The following is an 8,909-nucleotide window of genomic DNA, read 5'->3' as shown; positions in this document are numbered from 1 at the left end:
TGGCTTTCCTCAGTGAGACCACACAGGACACCACCAACTCCCAGATACCTCATGCATCCCAGTCCACTTCCTGGGAGCTCTACATCCCAGGGCCTCGACCTGTTGATCTTACATCAGGAGAACTGGCCTGGTCTGACAGAGGGTCCTGTATCCATCTCTAACAGCTGCATGATGATATTCCTGGTCTCCATCTCAGACTCTTTCCCATCAAAGTTTTTCTCACTGACCATGACTTTTCTTTGGGCACAAGTATAAGGCCTCCCACACACACATACCTCACAAGGTCATCAATGCAGCATGCAGAAAACATTTCCTCTTTCTCCAAAGGCTTTGATTTTTGTTAGCCTTCACTCCATGCTGAGGCAGAACATCTGTGGGCCCTGCTCAGACCCCCAAAAATGCAGACTGGGGACACTGGGGTTCCTGTAAGAATAATGGCTCGAGATGGTGCCGCAGGTTCAAGACCCCAGCTCTGCCATCTTCTCATGATAAGATGTTGAACAAACGGCTTACCCTCTTGGGGCCTTAAGAAGAAGGAAGAGTGAGAGTCCAGCCATAGGAAAATGTGCAATGCTCACAGCCAACACGAACTGGAAACAGGAAAAGGGCATTCTTTACCTAAGTGCAGGCCTTGGGGTCAGACTGGTGGGGGGAATTGACCGGGATCTGACTCAGTTAGAGGAAGGCAGGAGTCAGAAGGGGCTGGGTTCTCACAGTCATCACTGTAGAGCCAGCTCAAATTAGCCTCTGGCTGAGTGTAGACAGGAGTCAAGGTAGGGGGGCCTATCTCAGGGCATGGACTGGAAGTCCACTGGGATGACGACAGTATGCTATTAACTTGGGCTTCTCTCCATGAGATTGTTTTTGTTCCCGTGATCCTTGCTTTCCTAATAAGAGTACACCTGAAAATAGAGCTGAGGTCCAGAGAGGTGTGTGTGCCTTGAGGCTTGAGGGCAGCCAGAGCCAGAATGCTGCTGTAGCGGGAGAGGCTAGAAGTGATAGGGCCGCTGTTGTCCTAGCTGGAACTCTGGAGGAAGCAGGAACAGCTTTCTATAGTTGATATGGGAGAGAGAAGGGAGGAGGGGTGCCCAGCCGGAAAAGGGGAACTTTCTCCCCTCTGTCACATAAGCAGGAGAGGTTTAAGGACATCATGGAGTACTGGGATGGAGGTAGACTGGAGGCAAGATGGAAAATCACCTCACCATCAGACTGTGGTGGTGGGGCCACAAATGCCAGCCTGCCATAGAGCCACCCTCAGCTATGCCTTAAGGGAAGAGCATGGATTTTGGAGTCAGATAGAACTGGGTTCAAATCCCAGCTATGCCATTCAATAGCCATGTGATCCTAGCAAGCCGTTTTTGGTACACTGTTATGTGGGTAGCCCCTGATGAGTCATGCTACCCAGTATATGTGCGTTCATGTTGTCGCCTCCCACATTGACTCTGGGTTTGGCCATGTGATTTTTTTTGGCCAACATGACATTAACAAGACATCTCCCTTTGTCTTGATGTTAAACAGGGACTTGGTAAGTGCTTTCACACTAAGGCTTGTCCTCTTGGGAAATCTTCCTCCTGGAAACCAACTGCCATGCTTGGGGAAGCCCAAGCTAGCCTGGTGAAAAAGGTCATAAGAAAGAGAATTGAGGCAGCCCAGCCAACAGCCAGCACCAGGACCCCAAGCACGTGAGAGGCCTTCTTTGACCTTCCAGCACAATCTAGCTGCTAACTGATTGTATCAACATAAGAGACACCAGCTGACACCACCTAGAGCCCAAGAACCACCCAATTAATCCACAAAATCATAAGAAATTATCATTCATTCGTTATCACACTGTTATTTTAAGCCACTAGTTTGGGGATGGTTTGTACACAGTAATAAATAACTGAAACACTGTTTCACATTTCTGAGCTTCAGCTGCTCCTTCCATACAATGGGTTGATAATATTTTTTTTGCCAAAAGTTATGAGGAGTAAATTTAACACACAATAACAATGGTGATTTTTTGAGCACCTGCTGTGTGTTGGGCACTATAGTAGATGCCTTATGTATGGACTTTAAAGCCTCTGATCTGCAGAGCATCTCTGTGAAGTAAGTACTGTTAGGCCCATTTTACCAGCCAGGAGACTGAACTCAGAGGGGCTGAGTAACTTGCCCAAGGTGGCATGGCTAGGATCAGAGCTGGGACTCTAACCCAGATCCCCCTTGTTCTAACTACTATGGCCTAGCAGGGCCTCCTCCACTGGCACCAATGAATGGCTGGCCTTCCAGGGAGGTACCAAACCTTCCTATATTTCTAGAACTTTGTTTTTATCAGGTGGTTGGAGGAGGGAGGCAGGGGCATACTCACAGGGCTGGCATCCAGCCCATGTCCCCTTGAGGGTGGCCAGTCTTATGCTCTTGGTGCTGCTTCCATGAGCCCTAGGTCACAAGGGATGATATAACTCAGAGCAAATCCATTTTCACTTCTAGGAAAACAGTAAATGGGGTCAGCAGCATCACAGTCACAGTCAAAAGGTGGCTTATTTCTCAAGAGGCAGGAAGTGCCTTGACTATGAGCCCCCTGCCCCCACCACTGGAGTGCCTCAAGAAACCAGAAGCCAGCCCATTTGTTCCTCCATGAGACAGCCCCCCTCAAGACAGGCAGACAGACAGACAGACACACACACACACACACACACACTGAACCATGGTGGAGGGGGTAGCTGTGGGGACCTGGCTTACAATGGAGTGGGTGGGGCATGACCAGTGGCCCCTGCTAGCCCAGGCAGATGCTGCTAGGAAGCTCCCTATCTTCTCAATGTCATTTCCTACTGGTGAGTGACATTGAAGAAGGTGGCAGAAGGATCTTTCCTTGCCCTCATCCTAAGCTGATGGCATCACTCTCCACCCCAGAGGCCCAGGAGCAACTGTGTCCTGGGTGGGGTAGGGAACCCCCCCATCTGAAAAAGACCCACACCTCCCCTTTCCTTGATTCCACCCATAATACCCAGAAAACCTTTGCCTTCATGGTCCCCTTTTCAGAAGTGTCCACATATGTGTGGAAAGAGCTGATCTAAAAGTATATTGCTAGAATAATCTCAACTTCGCTTAAAAATTATATATATTTGAAATTTATATATAGGTATACATGAAAAATATATGAAAACAAGTGGCAGGAGCCATCTGAAAATGTTGACGATGATTATCTCCAGGTGGTAAAATGAGGTTTTCTTTATACCTTTCCGTATATTCAGCTTCTCCACAGAGGGCATGATTGCTTTCAGAATCAGAAAATAAACTATATTGTCTATGCTGCTTTTTGTGAATGTGTGCAGCCTGGAAAAGTCGCACCTTAAAACTCTTCCCTTTTCAGGTGTACAATTCTGTATTACATCATCTATAAATCCCATTGTGTGTTCACCACCCAGAGTCAGTTCTCCTTCCATCACCACAATTGTCACCCCAATAAATTAAAAAAAACAACAACCTCTACCCATCGAGAGCACCTTCATTATTAGTTCATACCTGCGTTATTTTTATTTTTTTTATTGGGGAATATTGGGGAACAGTGTGTTTCTCCAGGGCCCATCAGCTCCAAGTCGTTGTCCTTCAACCTAGTTGTGGAGGGCGCAGCTCAGCTCCAAGTCCAGTTGCCGTTTTCAATCTTTAGTTGCAGGGGGCGCAGCCCACCATCCCAGGCAGGAATTGAACTGGCAACCTTGTTGTTTAGAGCTTGCGCTCTAACCAGCTGAGCCATCTGGCTGCCCCTCTAGCAACTCAGTGGCAGCTCATTGTCTTCAATCTAGTCATGGAGGGCGCAGCTCATTCTCCTATGTGGGAATCGAGCCGGCAACCCTGTTGTTCAGAGCTCACGCTCTAACCAACTGAGCCATCTGGCTGCCCTCATACCTGCGTTATTAGCTAACGTCTCAGGACACCTTAGTCTTCAACCAGGGGAGAGATGGGAAGGGAGCAGCACCAAAGTGCAAGGCAAAAGGAAGGGGGTGGGCACTGAGGCAAAGCAGAAGGGGGTGGGGTCAGTGAGCCTGGAGCCTGCGTGGTCAGTACCTAGGACCACTTCCAAACACCTGTGGGCTGGAGACCCAGGACCCACAGCATTGCATGGCTAGGCTGGAGAGATTGCTAGAACGGAGGGCTGCCCTTGCCTGGCCTGGGGTTGGAAGGGCAGGAGGTCCTGGGCTGGAAGTAGAATTCTGAAGCCTGGATCATGCATGCCACCTGATTCACACTGGACTCCATCACTTAGAGTAATGACCCCACCTCACAGGCTGAGTGTGGATTAAAGGAGGTGAGGCGGCACATATACAGAGCTCAGCACAGATTCTAGCACACACTAGACACTCAATAAGTGCACTTACGATTATTAGTAATAAATGTATGCCCATCAGTACCGACTCTCCCGGGTAAGCCCAGCATCTCAATCATCCAGTGCTAGAAAAAGAATGAGCCATGCCCCACCCTCAGCTGGTGGTCCCATTTTATCCCTTGTTGGGTCCTGCTGTCTATGCAGCCAGACATTTTTTCTACCCCCAGAGCAGTTTCCAGATATGCAGCCTTGACCAAAGTAAGCTGCTAATTAACATGAGTGAGAAAGCCCAGATGATACCACCAAAGGTCATTAAGGTATCCTAGATCATTGGGGGTATTTGCTTTACTTCCTGTTAACTGCTTGGAGCAATCCCAGTACCCCCAGCCAGAGTGGGAGTTAAGTGGTGCAGGGAGTGTCTGGGAAAGGCAAACACAATTGGGAATGGTGACGTTCCCTCAGGCAGGGGAGTGGGGCTCAAGATGAGCTCCTCTATCCTCCTGCACTTTCAGGCTTGCAGTGCCCAGCTGCTCGCTTCCTGCTCTGACTTGCACACTTGCTCCCAGAAAGGAGCTTGAAGTAAGTCATTCACATTTTAGTATGAATTTCAGTATTCCCAGGGACCTCTGGTTTCATTGTGGAATAAAACACTTTATTCTCTCCCCTTGAAGTCCCATGGTGTGTGTGTGTGGTGGGGTGGGGGTGGGGGTCCTTGTGCTTAAATAAGAAAATGGGAAAGAGTTCTAATTTTGGCATTTTAGCCCCCCCCAGCCCCCCACATCCCCAAGGTCAGGACCTCCTCTAATCTCTGAGTCCAGTAACATAGTATTCACCTTTATTTCTCATTAAGGAGACTTGAATAAAAGCATGAAAATCTTCTCTCTGTACCCTTAAAAGAGAAGGATTTAAAGAGTTAAAAAAAAAACACGGGGCGGCCGGATGGCTCAGTTGGTTAGAGCATGAGCTCTTAACAACAGGGTTGCCCGTTCGATTCCCACGTGGGCCAGTGAGCTGCCCCCTCCACAACTAGATGGAAGACAACGAGCTGCCGCTGAGCTGCCAGAGGGATGACCGGATGTCTCAGTTGGTTAGAGCGGAGCTCTCAACAAGGTTGCCGGTTCAATTCCCACATGGGATGGTGGGCTTAGCCCCCTGCAACTAAAGATTGAAAACAGGGACTGGACTTGGAGCTGAGCTGCGCCCTCCACAACTAGATTGAAGGACAACGACTGATGGGCCCTGGAGAAACACACTGTTCCCCAATAAAAAATTTTAAAAAAAAGTTTAAAAATGTGTTAAACTGATTAAAAGAAAAAAATATGACACAGAAATCATAAAAGAAAAGATGGACAGATGGACAAACAAAACCTCCTTTGCAAAACCTCCTTTGCAGAGAAATACAGCATCAACCAGAGGTTGCAAACTAGTGTCCTACAGATCCCACCCAGCCCAAACATGTGTTGTCTCATAGCACTTAAAATTTTTTGAGCAAGTTGCTAGCATGTTAAAATTGGAAGTTTTCCCACAAAAATGCATATTTCCAGCATCTCCTGTAGAATCAGAAGATCTAGCACACTGGTTCCCACCTTCCCACCGGCAACACATGGCCAGAGCCCAGCAGAGGGATGCATGCTCCAGGCCTGCCACAGCCCTCCCAGCCCCATGAGGCCCCTGAGATGTGCCATACACAAGTGAAAAGACAAAAGGTGCTCTAGGAGAACATGTTTGCAACACATCCAACAAAAAGTTAATGTCTGTTTTATATAAATAAGAACCAAAGAGTTCCATAGAAAAATGGGGAAAGCCTAACAGGTAATTCATAGAAAAAGACATTCAAAGGGCCAATAAGCATGAAAGATACTCAACTTACTGGTGATTAGGAACATGCAAATGCAAAGGTTTTTGGTTTTTTTTCAAAAGCCATCAAATTGGCAAAAAATCAAAAAGCCTTCTAGCATCACTGTTGGCAAGGATGTGGGGAAAGAAGAACTCATGTGTGTTATTGGTGAGTGTGCAAATTGGTGCAACCATTTGGGAGGGCAATTTGGCAGTTCCAGTCACTATTTTAAATACATGTACCTTTAAAGTAATGTAGGTAAATGTTTATTGAAGCAGAGCATGCCTATATAAAAGTACACAAATCGTGTGTGGCCCGGACACTGAATACACCTGTGTAACCATTGCATAGATCAAAGAAAGAGAAATTATCAGTACCCAGGAGTCCCCGTGTCCTCTCTCCATCAGTAAACCTCCCCAAAGGTAACCACTATCCTGACTTCTAACAAGATTTGCCTGTTTTTGAACATTCCATGAATGGAATTACTATATATAGTGTATATTCTTTTGTGTTTGGTGTCTTTCACCAAATATTTTTAGCCTTCATCTGTGCTGTTCTATGAAGCAAGCACACTCATTTTTGTTGCTGTATAGAGTTCCAGTGCATGACTAGACCAAACTTGATTATTCTGTTGTGTGATGAAGAACAATTAGGCTGTTTCCAGTTTGGGGCTATTGCAAATAGTGCAGTTATGAACATTCTTGTATGTGTTTCTGGTGCTCATAGAAACGCATACCTATTAGATTTATACCTCTTGACAACACTTTCACTCTAGGAATCAATCTTACAGAGACTCCGGAGAGAACAAGACTGCATGTTCAAGGATGTTTACTGTAACATTAAAAATTAGTGGTGTCAACCTCTGTGTTTACTAATGATGATATGATTTAAAAAATAATATAATGTTTCATCCTGACTTGGAATAGAATGCAGCTGATAAAAAGAGAACGAGCTACATGTGTGTGTCCTGATATGTAGGCTGCCCACACGTCATCAAGTGAAAAGAAGCATCCTGCAAAAAAAAAATAAAAAAAAAATTGTGCAATATACGAAGCATATCCAGTGTTAGAAGAGCTGTGTGGGCTCCTGAGAGGCGGGTAAGAAGAGCGGAGGCTGTGTCCCACAGACTCTGGCATCATGAACATATGTGATCAGAAGATCAACTTTGATATGCTCTTAAAATTTCCCCATATAGCCCCCTTGACACAGCAGCAACTGAAGAAGGTCTGTGCCAGTTTTGCCCTCTGTGTGTTTGCGGCGGCTGCAGGGGCCTGGGCTCCCTGGAGTTGATGTTTTGGCTGATGGCAACACCTCATAACCATGAAACTGAGCAAAAAAGACTGGGACTTCTTGCTGGATTTGCTTTCCTTACAGGAGCTGGCTTGGACCCTGCTCTGGAGTTGTGCATTGTCATAAACCCCAGCATCCTTCTCACTGCCTTTATGGGCACACCTGCTTCACCCTGAGAGCATTCTATGCCAGGCACCATAGCTACCTTTCTCTGGGAGGCATCTTGATATCAGCCATGAGCTTGATGCTCTTGTATTCCCTGGGGAATCTTTTCTTTGAATCCATTTGGCTTTTCCCGGCAAACCTGTATGTGGGGCTGGTGCCCATGTGTGGCTTTGTCTTTTTTGATACTCAACTCATTATTGAAAAAGGCTGAAAATGGAGATAAGAATTATATCTGGCACTGCGTTCACCTCTTCTTAGATTTCATTACTCTCTTCTGGAAACTCATAAAGACCATGATTGTGAATGAGAAGGACGAGAAGAAAAAGAAGAAGTGAAATGACCATCCAGCCTTTCCCAATTGGGCTGTCTCTCCCTCCACCCCTCATTTCCTCTTTGCACACACATTATAGGTGGTGTGTTCTGTACTAATGAAAAGAATCAGAAAAAAAATAGTATGATATATTATTATCTGTATATGTATATATATACTATATATGCTAGCAGTACCTAACAGTATGACATGCTAATTGAAAATTGAATAGTATGATTTCACTTTCTTAACAAACAAAAGATAAAAGTTATCACCTTATATGTGATAAAACATGAGATTTGTGTGCATTAAATATCCGGAAGGATTTTTCATTTATGAACCAGGGAAGAAGAATGCAGTGGGAGAGGAAAAGGGTTGAGATTTTACGTACATTCTCTATATCTCCAATTCATCTACTTTTCTCCATCCTCATTGCCATCCTACCTAAGTCACCATGACCTCTGTTGTTGAAAACACAATGGTTTCCTTACTGGTCCACCTCTCAAGTCATCTCTGCCACCATCAGGAAGGTGGGTGCTCAGAAATGCTGGTCTCAAGAGTACATTATCGTAGTGGCAATCCAGGGGTCAGGCAGGCGGCCACTGTAAGACGGCCTGTGATACTGCCCGTCAAGTGAAAAAAAGTATCTTGCAAAAAAGTAGGCAGAGTATAATCCCATTTTTAAAATAAAAATCTTGACGTTAACACAGTACTTTACAAGTAAATATATATATATATATATATATATATATATATATATATATATGCATTCAAGTATTTGGAAGTCACAGGTAACACAATATCTCATTATCCACAGAGCAGGTGTCCCCCTAGGAACAGCTCCACCAGGGTGCCCTGGTGACCTGACACATGTCCACCTGGGCCACAAAGACAAGGTTTGAACCACAGCTGAATCTGATTCCGGGCAGAGCATGAGACGATGGGGAGGCCTGTGAGGAATTGCTCTGAGTCCATCTTCCACTCTCCTCTTGTATTAGTCT

At 45.8% G+C, this 8,909-nt stretch overlaps 1 pseudogene; it reads left to right on the top strand.

Moving 5' to 3' along the window:
- The first annotated feature begins 4,753 nt into the window (after positions 1 to 4,753).
- On the top strand, positions 4,754 to 7,933 carry LOC109455916 (bax inhibitor 1 pseudogene; annotated as a pseudogene).
- The last annotated feature ends 976 nt before the right edge of the window (positions 7,934 to 8,909 follow it).

The sequence above is a fragment of the Rhinolophus sinicus genome, chromosome 18, assembly GCF_057876585.1.
Source record: "Rhinolophus sinicus isolate RSI-liver-muscle chromosome 18, RSI-T2T, whole genome shotgun sequence".
Taxonomy (NCBI): domain Eukaryota; kingdom Metazoa; phylum Chordata; class Mammalia; order Chiroptera; family Rhinolophidae; genus Rhinolophus; species Rhinolophus sinicus.
Note: the sequence above shows the minus strand (reverse complement) of the source record. Positions and strands in the feature narration are given on the sequence as shown.